The sequence below is a fragment of the Pteropus medius genome, unplaced genomic scaffold (genome assembly GCF_902729225.1).
Source record: "Pteropus medius unplaced genomic scaffold, Ma_sr-lr_union100, whole genome shotgun sequence".
NCBI classification, from domain to species: Eukaryota; Metazoa; Chordata; class Mammalia; order Chiroptera; family Pteropodidae; genus Pteropus; species Pteropus medius.
In genome coordinates this window covers 12,521,586-12,542,576 of record NW_024346667.1, presented here as the reverse complement: position 1 = coordinate 12,542,576, position 20,991 = coordinate 12,521,586, and the positions used below count along the sequence as shown (strand labels likewise).

General features: G+C 34.3%; 1 protein-coding gene across 1 annotated transcript in view; it reads left to right on the top strand.

Annotated features, from left to right (window-relative positions):
• XKR6 (XK related 6) overlaps positions 1-20,991 on the top strand; it is a 291,730-nt gene that overhangs the window by 72,625 nt on the left and 198,114 nt on the right. The window lies entirely within an intron of this gene.

Genomic DNA, 20,991 nt, shown 5'->3' with positions numbered 1-20,991 from the left:
ATGATGGTGTTCTAGGAGCCGAGTCTCGGGTATCCAAGGCTATTTTTTCCCCTAATATTTCATATCTGACAAATGGATTTTGAGAAGCAGTTGATTATGTGATTACAGAAGAACAGTGCAGTTAGAAATTAGTGGATAGAAAAGGAAGATCTTAAGAATGAAAGACACACACTATTCTGGCACTGTTTATGTGTATGTCTTTATGTGTATGTATTATATTTAGGCTATATTCCTAATATTTTAATGCTTGGTTCTTTTGAAAGGAACCTGTTAAAACAGCGACTTAAAACAAGAGCCTCCAGAATTTTCATTTCATTTTATTTCATTTTTTTTCTTTTTTACTTGCAGCCCTTTCATTTTTCCCCACAGGAATCCATAGGGGAGAAGACTTAGAATAACATAAATGTAGGGGCAGTACAGCCAAGGGGAAAAGGCTAACGATAGCTCTGAGTTAAGTGCTAGGAAAAGAGCCTGAACACCAGGGGTGGAGAAAAGGGAAAAGCCTAGCGAGTGCCTAGAGTAATTGACCTCATTCTAGCATGGCTGCTATGACACACAATTGCAGAGTTTGATATTGTAAAGGATCAGAGAACTGTTGGCTCTGCTTGAGGCACTTTCAAACCTTACTACTACTGTACCTGAATTGAAGCAAAGGCCTGAGGAATGATTGGCTTTCTGGCTGTGAATAGGCCGACTCAGTAGGGAAGCAGGTAGGAAGTAGTACTGGCCTGGTCTTGTTCATTCTTCCCCATTATAGACGGGAAATTTTAAGGGTGAAACTAAAATGAGAATGACGCTTCCAAAATCTTATTTTCATATTACCATTCAGAAGCATCAGTATGTAACTTGCCAAGATAGCTGGGTTGAGGAATGGTTGTCTTTTTGATGTCTGTTTATCCTTTTGTTTTGCATGCATTTTTCAGTGAAAGCTGGGCCAGGAACAGCAGAGATTTAGGATGAAATAAAATTTAAACCCTTCATTTAGCTCCGTGACGGTGGATATCATGGACACATCAATGAAGTCCCTGCCTCAGTTCCTCAGCTGTCAAATGAGGTAACAATAGTATATCTACCACATAGGTAGAATAAATATGTTTATAAATCTGAAGTGCTCAGACAGTGCCTAGCACAAAACAAAGGCTATGTAAGGGTTGTTGTCAGAAACTGAAAAAACGAGTAACAGACCATGCAAACAACAAAATGAATATGTATTCCATCCCACTTGAATTAGTGCCTCTACCAAATTCAATGTGTATTTTGTTACTTGCTATTCATTTAAAAAATATTTGCTCTTAGATTTTTATTATGGGACTTAATTTTCTCTTAAATGTCTGTCTCCAGCAGACGTAGGAAATAGTTAATTATGTGATCAAGGAAAGATGGTACATGCAGATTTCGGTGGATTTTTTTGAGCTTTGTATACTAGGTCAGAACCTGGAAAATGACAGTGGCAACAAAAGAGACAAAGTCCTGATGTACTAGTCACATTTTTTCCTGCAACTGTAATTATTTCTTAGAATTAAGTGCATATGGAAATAAATTTGGTAATGCATTATCTTGGGTAATAAATGCTATGAAATGCTTATGCTTTACACAAAATAGTATTCTCACGTTTGAAAGAGTGGTAATTATTAGGACTGACTCTCAGAGTAGGGTTTAATGTTTTCTAATGATTTCTTTATTATTAAATTTGTCGATTTTTGATCATCTTAAATGATCCTCATTTTATTAGAAAGTAATTTTCGGTTGTGATCACTTGTTTTTGGTATGGTTTTATATGTAAAGGGTTCTAGTTTCCCTGTATTTATATATAAGGTAAACAAATTGGATAAAACAAACCATTTCTCTTTAAGAAGAGCTGTTTTATTTTTCCTAAAGTGATATTTTTGGAGGCCCATGTCCAAAAGATTGGTTGGACTGAGAATAAGATAGGTGATGAATGCATAAAAAAGTCTCTTAGGTCTTAAACACTTATATGATGTAGTTCTGATAGGACTCTGCCATTGGATGTGACATCGCAATTAATGCATACAAAGTTCTTTTCTTGGCTCTGAAGTGCCAGCCAGCCAGACCATCTTAAAATTCTTGGAATCAAAAGCCTCACTGGGTTAACCAATATGCCTTTTATCATAATGTCTTAATTTTTTTAGAAATTCAAAAGTTACACTTTTATATAAGTGAAAACAAAGTGGTTTCTCTTGTAATTTATGGAGAAGAAAGTATGTTCTATAATTTTTCACTGTCAGAATGTCAGTATGAAACCATTTCCAATTTCCATATTAGCTGCCTTTAAGTGAAATTTGAAATAAAACCACCTAATACCTGATTATAATTAAAAATTAGGAACTTTTTCCCCTTCCACGATTGATTAGGATCACTCTAAGTTGTAACCTTAGTGAATCTTAACTCACCATTTGGAAAATTAAGACCATAAAGCTGCAGTGAGTTCAGGATGTCTGAGTCTAGCTCTTGTAGACTAAGAGAAGGAAAGGGAGACTTTTTCTGGGTTTGCTGTATAGTATGCATATATATTTCTACATAATTTGATGCAGCCCATGTGTACTATCTGTTTCTCCCTCCTTACCCTCAGCTTTTTGTACCCTTAACTCTTGGATTCCATTCTCTGTTTATTCTTTTAAAACGTTCTGGAGGCTTTCTCTTTTAGCTTCTTTTTATAATTAGGTTGGTTCCTGTCTCAGAAAATAAAAAAAGGAGCTTTTTTATCTTGGGTATATCACTTAATTTTTCTGGGTCACTGTTTTTATATATAAAATATGATGGAGTCAGATTACTTTGCAGATATGACATTCTGTGAAGTAGGATAAGATGAGATTGAACCTTCTGCAGACCTTCCCTCCTGTTTTCTTTTTCATTTAACTCAGCTCCATGAATTTGTTATGACCAGATAACTAAGTACAGTTCCTTTTACAAAGGCAGGCTAGACTTTTATTCGTTACTTTCCTTCTTTAGTAGTTAAGCCAACCAGAATTTTGAGTTGCAGGCACTTGATGATATAGTTGAATAAATATTTTACCATTATATAAATATATTAAATATTAAACTCCAACTGAGACAGCTTTGTGGTAGCTTCTAAAGTGATTGACGAATTAAGATGTATTAAGGGCTGAAAAATGCTTCTAACATTGTAAAGAACTTTAGGGGCCCCTGACTGTGTTTACGTCACGTATAATTGGATCCATCCTAACCACAGGACTGGGTGTTTTGATTGCACTTTGTGGGAGTTGTAAATTTTGAGGGGACAAAAATTTTGTAGGAACAATCCGAGAAAAGACACGCTAGACAGGAATTCAGCTGGAGGCTGTAGTGGGAGAGGAGAGTTATGGATAGCTTTGGGATATGGACACTGTGTAGATTTTTTCAGAGGTAGAAGATGTGTCAAAGATAGGTAGTAGTGGTGGAGAGATAACTTTAAATCCCAGCCAGAGGAGTTTATATTTGAAAGTCTGTTTATTCTTAAAATTGAACACAAAGAAGTGACCTTCCCTCTCCTAGTCTTTAGATGTTGTTAATTATTGATTTGATGGTTAGAGCTGCTACAGCCATCATATAACCCTGTGAGGGTTGTGAATTCCAGTCCATGTCCTTAATTTCTTGAGTTTAATTTCTCCTAGGTACTCGGCCTAGATCAGGTCCTGTTGGCAATTTTTCATGATTGTATGTTTTAATGAGTCTTCATATCTTTTCTATACTCTAATCTGGCCATAATAATAGAATCTTAAAGTTGAAAGAATCCTTAGAGGTAGTCTGATCTACCTTCCCAGCCATACAAGAGTCATACCCTTAGTTTTCAAAGTGATTGTTCTGTTTCTGCTGGAATGCATGAGCAATTTTTTAAGACAGCTCTTTCCATTGATAGATTTCATTCTTTAGATTAAAATCTACCTTTCTGAGCTTGGTGTGGAGCTGTACAAAGTCTGATCATTTTTCTGTATTTCAGCTCTTCAGATTATTGAGGACAGTTATGGCGCTCTCTTCTAAGCTTTCTTTTCTCGGTCTAAATATTTTACTTTCTCTTAGTTTATATTTCAAGGTTTCCTACCATTATTCTTGCCCATCTTTTGTGTATTCTGCATCTTAAGACCCAGAATTTAATATAATATCTTTTTTAAAAATCAATTATATTTTTAAGAGCTGGCAACAGAAAACCCCTTCTCAATTGACTTAAACAATAGAAATTAACTATTTTCCATTCAGAGATATACATTTTCTTCATATTTGAACATCTGAAAAGGAGACATTGTGAACATTTTCAACAATTTAGTTGACAGCAGTTTCCCCCTTGATGATTCATAAAACAGTGATGTAGCCTACCATTAATGTCTTATATTGATGAAACGTGATATTATATCAAGTATCAGGAAGTGTCCCAGGCATGAATACAGTGAATCCACTATTGGTTATTTCCTCACTTTGATCAGATCAGATCAAGGACCCAGCAGGGCAGATGAGCTTTCTTTTGGCTTACCCTCACAGGGTTACAAGATGGCTGCAGCGGCTCTAAGCATCAGATCACCAGTCAACATCATCTAAAGGCCAGAAGAGAGAAGGTCTCTTTTTTGTGTTTTAAGAATAAGCAAAATTTCCCCAAATGCTCCTCCTTGGTCAGAATTGTCACATGCCTATTCCTAAACCAGTTGCTGGCAAGAGATAAGGAGTTATCATTATTAGCTCAGTGATTCTCAAACTTGACTTGGAGAACTTGTTAAAACAGATTACTGGGTGCCACCCCCAGAGTTTTCAATTTAGTAAGTTTGGAATGGTGACTGAGAATTCGCATTTCTCCCAAATTCCTGGGTGATGCTGATGCTGCTGGTTCAGGGAGTAGAGATGGGCCTGGTCTCCCTAAAAGTGTGTGGCCAACTGATAATCCAAACAGAATTGGGGTTTTGTTAGCAAGAAGTGAGATGAAGAAGTGAAGTAGGTAACTGTTCATTTCTGTCACAGGCTAGATTAGTGATATTCCTAAGTGTTATAACACACTGAAGTATGGCGATTATTGTGGTTGTACAGTATGTTAGTAGTAAATTAAGTTTTAGGAATGAGTTACTTAAATCATATAGAGGAGATTAAGTAATTCAAGGTAATATTTGTTACTCTGACATACTTTCTTGAGGAGAGAAAGGGTGTCTGAGAGCACAGAGAATATATACCTTTGCTAGTACGTAATGTATGTTAATAATAGCTGATGTCTGTTAACTCATTTAAACATCAAACTGAATCTATCACATTGGTACTAGTAATAATCATATTTCACAAAGGAGGAAATTTAGGCTTAACGAAGTTAGTAGTCCAGTGTTACACAGCTAGTAAATGGTAGAGTTAGGTTTCAAAACTGTGCAGTTTGCCCTGCAACACATACTTTTAACCATATGTTCTACTGAATTCTGTCAGATGGGTCCTCTGTTTCAGGAAGGGTAAGGCCGAGAGATTTATTGTGTATTTTTGGCTTGTGCTGGTATGTGAGATTAGTGTTCTGGTAATTACTTCCTCTCTTCCTTTCTTCCCTGTTTCATCTCTACCTATATTTGTGTAATTGGTACATTTGAACTTAAGTGTAGAACTTAAAACATTGTTAGCAGTGTCTGCCAGTTTTTGCTGTCTATGCATTTTATAAAGCTGCTTTCCTTGTCTTTTTGCACATACTGGGGGGAACGATAATTGTGTAGATAAGATTGCGCAGAGACCTAAACATTTTTTATTGCTGTCGAATGTTATGATGTGGAGGCTAATTATCTTCATAGGAGGGATTGTATTGGTCAGAGCTTTTATGGCAAGTAGTGAACTAAAACACAAAGGTTTTTAGTTGCACTAGCGTTGTTGAGAAAGCTAAAGAAACTCTGGGCCAAGCTTCTAGGCATGACTCCAAAAAGCAGACTGAAAAACTGGGCCGTCTTATTTCTTGACATGCCCTACTTAGCCCTTTAAGCCATAGCCATGCTGAACTACTGGATGTGTTCTCTCTTTTGTAGGTAGGTCTTTGTGTAGGCTGTTCTCTTTGCCTGATATACTCAGTCCTTGTCTTTTCTTGGCTAATGCTTCTCATCTTAATCTCCTTCAGACAGTCAGATGCCCCTGCGCTCTGCTCCCATTGCACCCTACGTCCCCGTCATAGTGCCTAACCATTTATTATTGCTCATTGGTCTGTCCTTTCCCCACTCCTCACTGCATCTTAGTGTCTAGTACAGTGTGTTGTTTGAATGTAGGGAGTTGAGTAGTTTAGATTTAAAAAGTCATTAATTAAACATTTGAAGCTTCATTATCAAGAATTAGATGCCAGTGACTAACTTCTAAGTTATAATTTATACTTTTCGTAACTATCATTGACAGATTTTTGCTTTGGTTTGACTGTAACACCCTTTATGGTAACAATAGAGATTGGACGACTGATTTGTTTGCTAATAATTTTTTGAAATTGGTAAACTGGATATTGAGAAATTTGTAATACATAAAAATAGACTCTTAAAAATTACTGTTTTGTTTCTGAGTAATTTTAGATTTACAGAAAAAAAATTGTAAAAACAGTACAAATTCCTCTATCCTTCACCTGGTTCCCCCCATTGTTAACATCTTACATTGTGATGGTTCTTCGTACAGAGAAACCAACACTGGCACTTTACTGTTAACTAAACTCTAGACTTTATTTGGACTTCACCATTTTTTCCATTTGTGTCTTTTTTCTGTTCCAGGATCCAGTCCGGGGTACTGAATTGCATTTTTTAGTCACATCGCCTTAGTGACGGTTCCGGTCTGTCTTTGTTTTTCATGACACTGACAGTTTTAGGGAGTATTCGTCAGGCATTTTATAGACTGTCCCTCAGTTTGGGTTGGTTTGACGTTTTTCTCATGATTAGAGTGAGGTCGTGGAATTTTGGAAAGAACACTACAGGGGTGAAGTGCCCTTCTTGTCAGTTATATCAAGTGACTTATGTCACTTAGATCAAGGGGGTACATTATACCTACATGACATCACAGGTGAAGTTAACCATCATCCCTTGATTAAGGTGATGTTTCTCTACTGCAAAGTTACTGTTTTTCTTTTCCCTCACTCTCTTTGAAAGCTAGTCACTAAGTAGCCCACCCTCAAGAACTGTGTGAGAGGTGTGGTGGGAGGTGTGATTAAACCCCACCTCCTGGAGAGGGTGGTATCTACATGTTATTTAGAATTCGTAAGACTGACCAACACAATCCCTCTTATAAAGATAATTAGCCTTCATATTATAACATTCAACAGCAATAAAGATTTATTTCTTCTCTCTCCCAAGATAAATATGTAGATTTATCATTGTGCAGTCACTTTGTAAGTATATCTCATATCTCATTTAGATGGGAATTCAACTGGTTCTACACTGGGTGAGTCCTTGCTGGACATTTTTTTCCCCCTCTTTAACTGTAAGCTATTAAGAGGACTAATTTTTATGGTGATCTCTTTTGTTTCTTTTCTTTTAATTTAGGCCACAATGTTAATCTCTAGTTTCTGATCCGATAGATACTATTTATAAAGAAATTGAACCTCTTATGAGGGAAATTATTCCTAAATAAAGCATTAAAATTTAGCACATGTTTGAACATAGATTTGACCCTCTGCTTAACAAAAGGAGGTTTTTGGTCATGGTTATAATGCCCTTTGGGCATTGTATTAATTGACTTTGGAAATCAACTTAAAATGAAACTTTATTAGACAGCCATTATTCTCGCATTTTTATTCTTTCTGCTCTAAGTTCTTAGTGGAAAGAATATGCTCTTTAATTACTCAAAAACTGTATAGTGAAGTGTTGTTATTGAAAAACTGTCTAGTGTTGTAATGATAAAGAACTTTCCCTTTAGAGAAGTATTTTCCTTTATCATGGGTTTTTGAAAACAAATTTTAATAAAATTACATAGTTTGTACTAATAATTGACTTTGAAGCCTTCGAAGTGCTTCTGGACTCATTCATTCAGCAAATAAGTGCAGAGCACTATGAGTATGGCAGTGGATAAGAGAGACTTGGATCCTGTCCTCAAGCTTCCAGTAGCGGAGACAAATTTAACAAGAGTGGTTCAGGGTGCTTCAAAAGGTAGCGTGTCTCATGTGAGTGTGCATGGGAACTTATCTGGTTTGTGGGAAAGCATCAGCAAAAACCTTTAGTAATGTGAATCTGCAACCTGAGGGATGAGTAGAATCTGAGAGAAGAGTGGAGGAAGGATGGATGATGCAAGGGAACAGTTATGAGGTGGGAGCATGCCTGGGCAGCGTGGGGGTCCTGTGCAAGCAGACCCAGAGGGCTGCAGTGTACATATGCAAGGGGAGTGCAGGACTTGATGACTAAGGCCACATGATAAGCATCTTTAAGGATTTTGATTTTATCCTAAAGATTCAAGAAAGCCATTATGGGAGAAGATCAGATCTGCGTTTTGAGTAAGATCACTCTGCAGTGGAGTGGAGTGGAATGGAGTGGGGTGGATAGAACACAGATTGATGGAAGGTTTGAGCAAATGTAGAGAGGCCAGTTAGCCTTCTGTAGTAGTCTCTGCAAGGGATGACAGTGGGTGTGCTTTGTGGAAATGTGGTGTTAAACTCTGTCTTCTAAGAGACCACCGAAATAGCTGAAAGCTGCATGTGTGTGTAAGAACGAGCAGCATATGCCTCTTTTAAGAAGTGTAAAGGTTTATAGTGCATATAGTTCTCAAATCTCATTTAATCTGAATTCCGTTAAGAATCCATATCCTAAAGATACACAACTATTGTGAAATCATTGTAATTTTTTTCTCGGGTGGGTACTTGTTTATTTTATAAAATGAAACTTTAATATTCAAATTATAAAGTCTTTGGTTATACTGATTTAAAAACAGATTTTTCTTTTCAATTTTAAACATATCTGACTACTACTCTGGAATGCTAGACCTTTAATTAACTAGTAAGGCAGAGAATTCAATCTGCCCAAATGTTAAATAGTGCCATTTAAAATTTGGAAGCCTGAAGCAAGACAAGGCTGTGGTGACCATAGCTAAGCCAAGTGAACTGTTTTTGAGTAATAAAAAAAGCTTGTGAATTGAGCACAGTTCTGGAGGAGTATGTCATATCAAGCAAGACCGGAGAAGCAGGTGCCAGGGATTGGGGGCCTCAGGATGAAACCATGGGCTTGACCAGAAGATTCTTATTTGCTGTCATTTCTAATAGTGCTCAGATAAATATGAGTCTGTGCTGCTAGAACATCTTTTGTATTTTCTATTTGTCTTTCCCTTCTGGGAGAGTAGAAACTTATATAGCAGAGTTATGAAAATATGATGAGAAAATTTTGGAATTCATTTTTGAATCCCTAAAGAAGTGTAGACTACCGTACTAAAATTAAAGGGAAGGACAGAAGCAGTCAGTGGAGAGAAAAGAGGTAGGAAGGAAGGGTACTTTGTTTTTTCTTAAACATTGGATAGGTAGATTATATTTATAACAGAAAATAAGAGATTTTATGTACTCTAGAAACTTGTTAATTTGCAAGAAAACTCAAAAGCACACTGATATCTTCCTGGAGTTAACCAAACTGCAACGTTTGAGGGCACAGTCCCCAAGACTGCCCTCACTGACACCAACTGCAAATTCAGGGGGTTCCCCAAACCACCCACAGGTTCAATAATTTGCTAGGAGATATCAAAGAACTTCTGAGAGCTGTTATCCTCACAGTTTTGGTTTATTATGAGGAAAGGATACAGATCAAACTAAGCCAAAAGAAGAGACTGATAAGGCAGAACCTGGAATAGTTCCAGTGAAAAGCTTCTGCGTCTCTTATATAGTCAAGATGTGTTACCCCCTCCATGTATTGATGTGTGACAGTACGCATGGAGTTGCCAACCAGGGAACTCACCTGAGCTTTGATGTCCAAAGTTTTTATTGAGGCTTTATTAAATGGACGTGATTGATTGATTGATTGCCCATGGAGGCGAACTCGAATTTCCAAGTCTACTGATACTGTGTAACCCAAAGCCCCTGCCCTAAACAAGGACACTTTATATCAGATATGACAGATTACCTCCCAGAAGGTGAGGCAAAGGTCTCAGACCCCTCTTTGGGTAAGGCCAGCTTTACTACACACTTAGATTGTGAAAGAATTGCCTTGAGTTATATGTCGAAGTCGGTTTTGAATAGGGGCAAGGGTGGAAACAGATCACTTAGGAAGACTGCGCAGTAGTCCAAGATAACGTTGGCTTGACCTTGGGTGATAGTGGCAGGGGTAAGGTAATAAGAAGAAGTGGTTCTAGTCTGAAAATATTTTGAAGGAAAGTAGTAATTGAATTTATGTATGAGAAGAAGAGATGAGTCCAAGATACCTCTTGAGGCTTTTGGCTTGAACACCTGCAAGTATGGAGATGCCATTACTGAGATACTGGAAAGCCAGTTGTCTATCGTAAGAATTAGGTGGCTTCCACCATTAATACCAATTAGGAAGAAATCATAAAAACCAGTTCTATACTGGTAGTATATTGCAAGTTGTTTTTTTAAAAAAAAATTCCTTGTGTTTCAGGTACTTGAAAAAAGAATCTGTTTTACTTTAGAACCCCCATGACAGGGCTCTGAATGAACAAAAGACCAATTTATATGATATTAATACTATTACGCATTCTTCTCATATGACTAAAGTGATCTAAGCTATATTTAGATATTTTTAATTGTTTCTGAATAGCAACAGTAATAGAAGTTTCTGGACCTAAAGTTATTCAACTTCTTTAAACTTCACATACTCAGAAGTTCTTATTCTATATTTATACGTGCTGTGTGAATGAGTTATGTCATATTTCTTCATTTCTAACAGAAGAAATAGTTTCTTCATGCTCTCTGCTGACCCTGTCAAATTGCTTTATTTGGGTCAATTGAGAGCATTTATCTAAAAGTGCTGTTAATGTTGAACTCAGCTGTTCATTGTCTTCATGAAGTTTTTCTGTACTTTGATGGTAGTTATTTTTATACAGGCTCAGTTTCTTCATTAAGTTTAACTGTGAATTTTGACAGTTATAATTCTCTAGATAATGTAGAATAGCTGTATTCTAATTTTAATTTTAAAAATTTGTAATTAACAAAATTTTCTAAATAGCTAAATTTTGTTAGTATTACTTTGTGTTGATGTTATGATCAGAATAATACCAAACCATTTGGATATCCATTTGTATCGGTACATAATTTGTCACCTGATAAATCTGTCAGCTAGAGTCTGTGCTATTCTCAAGCTCTGGTGACCCAGTAATATCTTTACTGCATTATGAAAAGTAAAAAGTTTCCTCAAGACAGCTTAGGAAATTTCTTATCATTGGGAATTGTGACTAGATGAACTTAATTCTAATTACATTTAAATTTGTTTATAACAGTTAAAAGGATTAACTAGAAAAATATTCTGTTCAAAAGCAAATTGAGGATCAAATTGTCATTTTTTGGCTTTCTACTCTAGTTCTCAGGGTTACTGACTTAATTCTGTTTACTTTGAAAACATACAGATTAGTGAAATAAAACGGATTGGTGTTACTGAAGTTAAAATAGAGATGAGAATTTTTGGTCAGATACATACTTTATTAGGAAAAATATTCAATTAAAGTTCTTCAGGTGCAAGAAATCTCATTCTGGTAGTGACAAATCATTCTTAAGTGGTGGGGTGCATTGGCTTTTCCTCTTCCTCCCTTCTTTTCTCTCTTCCTCACCATTTCTCCTTCTGTCCTTCCCACAATTTATTATATATCTAGATTTAAATCTTAAAAAAAATAATATTAGCCTAGCTTTAATTTATTACAATGTTTTAACTGCACTTACTGCTGATATTAGGATATTATTTGAAATCTGTATACTTTAGCAAAAGCCTATGTATGTATGCTGTTAATGTAAATGGAGGATTAAAACAGGCCTTTTTCTTTTTAGAGTAATTTGTTAGTAAGTTTGGTTACCATTGCCTTTCTTTTTCTTGTAATCTTGTCTCTAAGTTGCATTCAACCTTCAGTTTAATATCCGTTGAACAGGACCTCTTCTTTCCTTCCCAGCCTGTAATAAGAATGACCTCCTTGCTTCTGCATAGCCAAAATTACATTAGTACAAATTTATTAATAATTATTTGGTTATAGTGCCATTTAGGAACTTTTAAAGGCAAATTTGTAGTGGTATTTTGAAGTGGGAAAACTTTTAGGCAAAAGAGAATGTGAGTGCATGTGTCGAAAAAGGATGAGGAAAATAGAAATAAGATAACTTACTTGCTAACAAATTATCAAACTAAACTCAGATATGTCTGTTATGAAATCACCAGGCTTTTTAGACTGCTCTGTTGCTTCTGCTATTAACGTCTTTAACATGAGATTTTGGGAAAATGTCCCATCGTGTTTACATGGGTAGAATTGTATTTGATTCTTCTCTTACTGATCGTGAACAAAGGTAAAGTCTTGCCATTCTGACAGATTAAAATAGAAAGTTATAGTAAATTATGTTTGTGTTCTTTGCTTTTATAAAGCTACCTGCAGTCCTACAAATATCTTTTCCAAAATAAATATTTTGAAATATGGTGGCAATACATATATATATATATACTTGTCAAATGTGGCAGTGTGTGATCTTTTTTTTTTTAAATTAGCACAGACCAATTTGGGTGTAAGTAAGTTCAATAAGCTATGGTTTAAAATTAGGAAAGAAAAATCAAGACAATTTCAAGGTTGCTTACTTTTACTAGTAGAAATTCTCAGCTTTTTGGGTACTTTTGAGACAAAAATTATTGGTTTCCAAATATTCAGTGAGTATTTATATCATTGAAGGGGGAAAAAAAGAACTGGAAAAGATCCCAAAGAGACTAGGCAATGTGCTTTTTCAGGACTACTCAGTCTTATGTGAATGTTTTTTTTTCCCCTTGTGAGAAATTCTAACACAATTTTAAATTAGGGAAAGAGAACATAAAACTCCAGTGAATACAGTGAACAATACACATCTTTATTATAATTAAGGGAATCAGAAGAGAAGAGAAGGGAGAAAGATTTCAAGATTAGAAGGAATTTTAAGTGATTATACTGTTGTTCAGTGATCACTTTTTTTCACCTTTTTTCAGATAGTCAGATATTCCAATTTTAAGAAATGAGATAGAATCAGGGAGGAAGTAACCAAAAGTAGAGAGGGATAGGGTTGCAGAAGGAAGTCCTACCTCATCAAATTTACTTCATCTCGTTTTCTACAAATGGTTTTTGTACAAAGGATAAAACAACAGTGGGTACATATTATTCGTATTATATTACTATTTGGTATTTTAAGTTAACATTTTGTATGCTTTTATCAGTATATATAACTCTGGTTATGTTAAGTGTATATGTAGAATTTCATTGTGTTGTACATTCCGATGTGCCATAGTTTGTTAAAACAATTCCTTATTGAAAATATTTAGTTGATTTCTATTTTTAATACATAAGTACATACGAATACAAAAGTTCTTCATTGAACTTCTTGATTTATATTTACCTTTGGTACTTGTGTTAGTATTTAGAAGAATAAATATTTCTGGATCTCAGGATACAAATTTAAAAAAACTCCGAAAAGGTACAAATTTATATTTCCTTCAGAGAAATATCAGTTTTTTTAATCTGATAGTCAAAACATGTATATTAATTGGTAGTCCTTAGTTGAATTTGAGTGTCTCGTTTATGTTTTAACTCCGAATTTTGACAAGATGCACAATCCATGTATCTAGCACCTAGATCAAGAAACTAGAACCACAAATATTTCCTTTAGTCACTAAAATTACTGTTCCATCTTGTCACCTCACCCCCAAGGGTAACCACTGGTTTTGACATCCAACACCACAGAATAGTTTTACCTGTGTGTGAAATTTGTTTGAATGGTATCATATAGAATCAACAGATTATTTTGGTGTCAGATTTCTTTCGTTCAACATTATTTTTGAGTTTTATCAATCATGTTGTTGTGTACAGTTGTAGACTGTTCTTTCTCATTGCTGTGTGGTGTTCCATTGTCTGAATAGACAATTTATTTTTCTGTAGTAATACTGATGAGCATTTGGATTGTCCTTATTTTTGATTATTAGGAATAATGTTGCTATGAGCATTATTACATTTGTCTTTTGATGAACATAGGTACATACTTCTGTTGGGTATGTTTCTAGGGGTAAAATTGCTATGTTTTTGTTTGTTTTAGTATATCTTTCATCCACTTTAACATTTTTATGTTTGGTTTGGTTTTCTGTCATGTTATTTTTAACTATATTTGGATTTTTTTCTTTTTGCATATTGTCTATGATAAATTTTAGTAGATGCTGACAGAAATTTTTATAGAGTTAGATGTGTTAGTTTGCACTCCCACTAGCAGTTTGCTTCTCCTCCTTCCTAATACCTGGTATTGTTTGTTTTATTTTACCTTTTCTTTGGGGCATATAAAACTCCTTGCCATATTAATGTACCTATACATTTGATTTGATATTTGGTAGTTTTTTTAGTTCAGAATTTCTTGGTCAGTCTTGCCCTTTAGTCATCAACAGAAATTTTGAAGTTTAAGAAATAAATATGTTGGAATTTTTATTTAGAACTTTATTAATTTAGAAGTTACATTAATGTGGATTGGCAGCTTGCAATATTGAGTCTTTCAGTGCGTAGTAAGACATGATTTTCTAGTTAATGCAAGCTTCTTTTCTGTCCCCCAGTTATATGCTTTCTTTATATAGATCATAACACTTTTCTTACTAAGTGGGTACCTCATTGTTTTATGCTTTTAAAAATAAATCAAAATACCAATGGCATTTTTCACAGAACCAGAATAAATAATCCTAATAAAAAGACCCTGAATAGCCACAGCAATCTTGAGAAAGAAGAACAAAGTTTGAGGTCTCACACTACCTGTTATCAAACTATACCACAAGGCTATAGTAATCAAAACAGCATAGTATTGGCATAAAAATGGAAACATAGATCAATGGAAGAGAATAGGGAGCCCGGAAATAAACCCATGCCTGTATGGTCAATTAATCTATGAAAAAAGGCAAGAATATGCAGTGGGGTAAAGACAATCTATTCAGTAAATGACATTGGGAAAACTGGACAGATACATGGAAAAACAAAAACAGATCACCTTCTTACACCATATACAAGAATAAACTCAAAATGAATTAGGCTTAAATGTAAGCCCTGAAACCGTAAAACTCTTTAGAAGAAAACATAAGCAGTAAACTCTCTGACATTGCTCTTAGTAATATTTTTTTCTGATACATCTTCTTGGGCAAGGGAGACAAAAGGAAAAATAAACAAATGGGACTACATCAAACTGAAAAAGTTTTTGCATGGCAAAGGAAGCCATCGAAAGAATGAAAAGACTACTGAATGAGAAAAGACAGTCACCAATGATATATTTGATTAGGGATTAATATCCAAAATTTTCAAAGAACTAATGCAACTCGATACCAAAAACAAGAAAACAAAAAAAAAAAACAAAAACAAAAAACCTAACAATCCAATTGAAAAAGGGACAGAGGACCTGAATAGACATTTCTCCAGAGAGGACATACAGATGGCCAGTAGACATATGAAAAGATGCTCAACGTCACTAAGCGTCAGAGAAATGCAAATTAAAACCATGACGAGGTATCATATCTGTCAGAATGGCTATCATCAATAAATCAACAAACAACAGTTTTGGCGAGGATGTGAAGAAAAGAGAACATTCATGCACTTTTGGTGGGATTATGGAGTAGTGCATCCACTACGAAAACAGTAAGGAGGTTCCTCAAAAAATTAGAAATAGAATTATTTTATGACCCAGAAATTCCACCTCTGGGTATTTATCTGAAGAAATCTAAAATACGAATTCAAAAAGATATATGCACCCCTGTGTTTATTGCAGCATTATTTACAATAGCCAAGATATGGAAGCAACCTAAGTGCCTATCAATAGATGGCTAGTAAAGAAGAGGTGGTACATATAAACAATGGAGTATTACTTGGCCATAACAATGAATGAAATCTTAACCGTTTGTTACAACATGGATGGAACTAGAGGGTATTATGCTAAGTGAAATAAGTCAGACAGAGAAAGACATAAATACTGTATGATCTCACTTTTGGGGAATCTAAACAACAAAGTAAATGAACAAACAAAAGAGAAACAGAGTCATAGATACAGAGAACAAACTGATGGTTACCAGAAGACAATAGGATTGGGGGGCTGGGTGAAAAAGGTAAAGGGATTAAGAAGTACAAATTGGTAGTTAACAGAATAGTTACGTGGATATCAAGTACAGCATAGGGAAGGCAGTGGATGATATTGAAGTAACTATGTATAGTGCCTGGTGAGACATAGACTAATCAGGGGGATTACTTCGTAAATTATATAAAGGTCAAATCACAGTGCTATATACCTGAAATTAATATAAAATAATGACTATTAACTGTAATTGAAAAATAAGAAAATATGAATGTGACATTTTCTTTTTTATCTTCTAATTAGAATAATTATAAGGTGTGTTTTATAAGGTATATTTTTGTTTTGCTCTATTTTAGTGAATTATTATTTTGAGTATTCCTTAGTTTTCGTAAATGAAGTTAGAGTCTTTTAATGTGTGTGTATTTATGCATTTTATTATGATTCTTTCTAAAAGGAATTGGCAAATTTTATGTTTTCAGAAACAGTTTAAATAGCTTTAGAACAGCCTGTTTCTCAACTGTATAAAAGATCATGAATGAAATATGTGGACTTGACTTTTAGAATGTAGCTTTTCGTTTTCCCAATTCCACACAGGGTGTTATCTGTTTAGGTTTACTATTCCTTGAGTCAGTTTTGCTGACGATTCATAGGACTTTATTCTTAGATTTACGGGTGTTAAGAAAATAGTCTCCTATGGTTCTTTTTACTGTCCTGGTTTTTTTTACACCTTCGTTTTCAGTTTTGTGTATTTATGGTTTCCCCCTTTAAATTTTGAGTAAGCTTATTAGTAATTTATAAGTGAAATTGAATGTTTATCAGAGATACAGTCTTTGTGTGTGTGTGTTTCAGTTGATACTGTTATTAATTCCTCTTCTCTGATTTCCTAGTCATGCTATTTTTCTGATTTCTTCATTTGTATGCTTATTAATTTATTTTCATTTTTAGTAACATAGATATTTAATCTCTGAGCTTTCCGATGTTACAGATTTGTCAGTGACCCATAGATTTTGACATGGTTTTCATTTTAATTATTTTCTAGATAATCTAAAATTGTGTCTTTGATCTCCCCTTTGGCCTGATACTCATTATCAAAGAGTATTTTAAATTCTAATTGGTTAGTAGATTTTTTTTGTTTTTGTTGTCATAAGCCTCCAGTTTTATTGCATTGTGATAGAATGTTTGATTAATTTGTTGAGATGTCATTTACAGGTCTACTCTGTGTTTATTTTTTGTGCAGTGCTGTAAGTAGAAAAATAATTCTTTTCTCATGAAATTAGACTTAGATGTGCGAACATGCACTCATGTGTCCCAACTTAATATTTTTCTCTATTCTTAAGTTTTTTACTTAACTTGTCAAGGCCTGAAAGAAGTTTATTAGAAACCTCTATTAACTGATGACTTTATATTAGTTTATCCTTTGTAGAGTGGTGTGTACATACTTACTTTTTCAGTTTTGTTGAAATATTATTGACTTACAGAAAACTACACACATTTAAAGCATATAATTTGATATGTTTTGAACTATATGTCCCCACCATGAGATTCACAGTCAAGATACTCAACATAGCCATCATCCTGCAAAGTTTCCTTGCGTACCTTTATCATACCTCCTTTGTTTTCCCTTCCTGTCCCCAGGTAACCGCTGATCTGCTGTTTTTCACGATAGATTAGTTCACCTTTTCTGGCACTTTGTTAATGTAGTTATATACTATGTCCTCTTTTCTGTTTGATTTCTTTTACTTAGCATAATTATTTTCAGATTCATCCATGGCATTGTGTGTAGTAATAGTTTATTTCTTTATGTTGCCCAGAAGTATTCCATTGTATGGAAACACTAGTTTGTCTCTCCATTCATTTGTTAATGATATTTGGGTTGTTTCCAGTTTGGGACTATTACAAATGAATATGCTATGAACATTTGTGTACAAGTCTTTGTGTGGACTTTTTTTTACCCCTTTTGGGTTAAATACCTAAGAATGGCATGGCTGGATCATATGGTGTTTGTTTAGAGTTTTAAGACTCTTACTGTTTTTCAAAGTGGTTATACCATTTGGCATTTCCATCAGCAGTATAAGTATACAGTTGCCTCTTATCCTTGCTGTATCAGTTTGCTAGGGCTGCCATAACAAAATACTACAGACTTGGTGGTTTAAACAGCAAACACTTATTTTCTCATAGTTCTAGAGGGTGGAAGTGGAAGATCAAGGCAGGGTTGGTTTCTCATAAGGCTTCTTTCTCCTTGGTTTGTGGATGGCTGCCCTCTTGTTTTCTCTTCAATGGTCATTTTTCTGTAGTCTTTTTTTGTGTGTCCAGATTTGCTCCTCTGGTTGGTTTAGGGCCCACTCTAACCTCATTTTAACTTAATCATCTCTTTAAAGGCCATATCTCGAAATATGGTCACATTCTAAGGTACTAGGAGATAAGGCTTCAACATATGACTTTGAGGTGGACACAGTTTAGTTGATAAGACTTGCTAACACTTGGTATGATCAGTTGTAACTTGAACGTTTTTTAGTAAATGTGTAATGGTATCTCTCATTGTGGTTTCAATTTGCATTTCCCTAATGACTAATAATGTTGAACATATTTCTGTGAGCTTACTGCTGTCCATATATCTTCTTTGCTAAAGTTCAGATTTCATGCCTGTTTTTAAATTGATGTTGTTTGGCTTTTTATTATTGAGTATTGAGACATTTGTACAAGTTCGTTATCAGACACATGCTTAGAAAATATTTTCTCCTAGTCTCTGGCTTGTCTTTTCATTCTTATAACAGTATCTTCTAATAAGTGGAAGTTTTTACTTTTGATAAAGGTCATTTTATTATTTTTTTTCTTTTATGGATCTTGCTTTTGGTGTAGTATTTTAGAGATCTTTATCAAACCCAAGAATACAGAGATTTCCTTCTCTGTTTTCTTCTGGAAGTTTTATGTTTTTAGGTTTTACATTTAGGTGTATGATTCATTTTAAGAGACTTTTTATATAGTATGGATCAGTTCTTTTTTTCTTCTTCTTTTGGCACATTAGTCAGTGTCCAGTTGTTCTTGTACCATTTGTTGAAAAGGTTATTCTTTCTTTACTGAATTGTCTTTGCACCTTGTTGGAAATCAATTGACCATAAATGTATGAGTCTGTCACTCAGCTCTGATCTGTTACATTGATCTTTTTGTGTATCTTGATGCCAGTACCACACTGTCTTGATTACTGTAAATTTTTAAATTAGTCTTGAGGTCATGTATTATAAGTCCTCAGATATTCTTCTTTCTTTTCAAAGTTCTTTTTGCCCTTCTTTGTATGCATTATGGAGTCAATATGTATGCATTGTGGAATCAATATGTAAATTTCTACATGAAAGTGCAAGGATTTTGATTGAGATTGTGTCGAATTTGTAGATCATTTTGGGAAGAATTGAAATCTTAACAATATTGAACCTTTTGATCCATGAATATTTATTATTTAGTAGTCTTTAATTTCTCAGCATTATATTATAGTTGTAGTGTAAAGTTCTTGTGCATCTTTTGTCAGATTTATCCCTAAATTTTTTATATTTTCTGATACTATTGTTAATGGTATTGTTTTATTAACTTCAATTTCTGATTGTTCATTGTTGGGTTATGGAACTAGAATAGGTTTTCTTACATGATGTATCCTGCAACTTTGCTAAACTTATTTATTAGTTTTAGTATCTTAGTTGGGTAGATTCCATGGGAATTCCTAGATGACCATGTCATCTACAAATAAATTTCATACTAATGTACTGTAATGTGGGGCTTTTCAGTCTTTGTTCTGGTTCTTAGCATTTCAGCAAAGAAATCATTATCTTTAGTTTTGGGAAACTTTCCTAGTACTATTTTTCTTCTTTTTTTTCCCTTTCTCTTTGGAGTGTCAAACCCAGCTGTTAGTATTCTAGTGTGGCAACAAGGAAGAGCTCTGGAGATAAGGACTTTTATTTCTCTTGTAGAGTCAAAAATAGCAGGTAGTAGTTTTTTGTATATGTTCTCTCCATTCTCTGAGTTGTTTTTAATAGTTCTGTGTCTACATGTTGTATAGCTATTATATATTAAACTTCCATTTAATCTTACTTCTGCAAGCAACTATATAGTTAGTTTATGCTCATAGCAGTCTTTATATATGTTTGTAGTCATTTTAGTTTTCTGAAGCTTATTCTCTAGTAGATTCCTCTGAAAGTTGAGAACTTTTCTTGAGTTCTTGCATAGCGATAACTGTTTCTTGATATTTGAAGGTAACTTTTGCCGGGTATAAAATTCTTGGCTTACATTATCTTTCCTTAAGTATCTGAAGTATGTTTCTCTGTTTCATAAAACATTGCTGGCAATGTCCAATACTTTTTTCCTCTGTAAGTCTTGTGCTCTTTTTGCCTAGAAGTCAAAAAGACTTTTTCTTTAAAGTCTAGTACATTTTTTTTTAAAGAATATGTCTGGTGTTGATCATTCAGGGTCGATAGTCTCAGATACATGACATGTTCTTTCAATATGTATTTGCACCATTTTTTCAGAAATGTGGACAATTTTTCATATAAACGTGTTATTAGAATTGGTTTTTAAGACTAAACATTTGAGAACAGCAGAATTTCCCCAAATGCCAGAAAGGTTAAGTGAGTTGTGATAACATATATAATTAAACAATTTGAATTTAGGTTTACAAAGTTTTTAATGATATGGGAAATTTCCTGACATTGATAAGCAGAAAAGGATGCTGCAAAAAAAATATATTTTCACAAAGATGTTAGATTTCCTTTTCAGTAATGTGGCAGACTATATTAACCTGAGCAGTTCTCTTGCTGAAAACTAAAACTTTTACGTAGAATATAAAAGCATTTTTG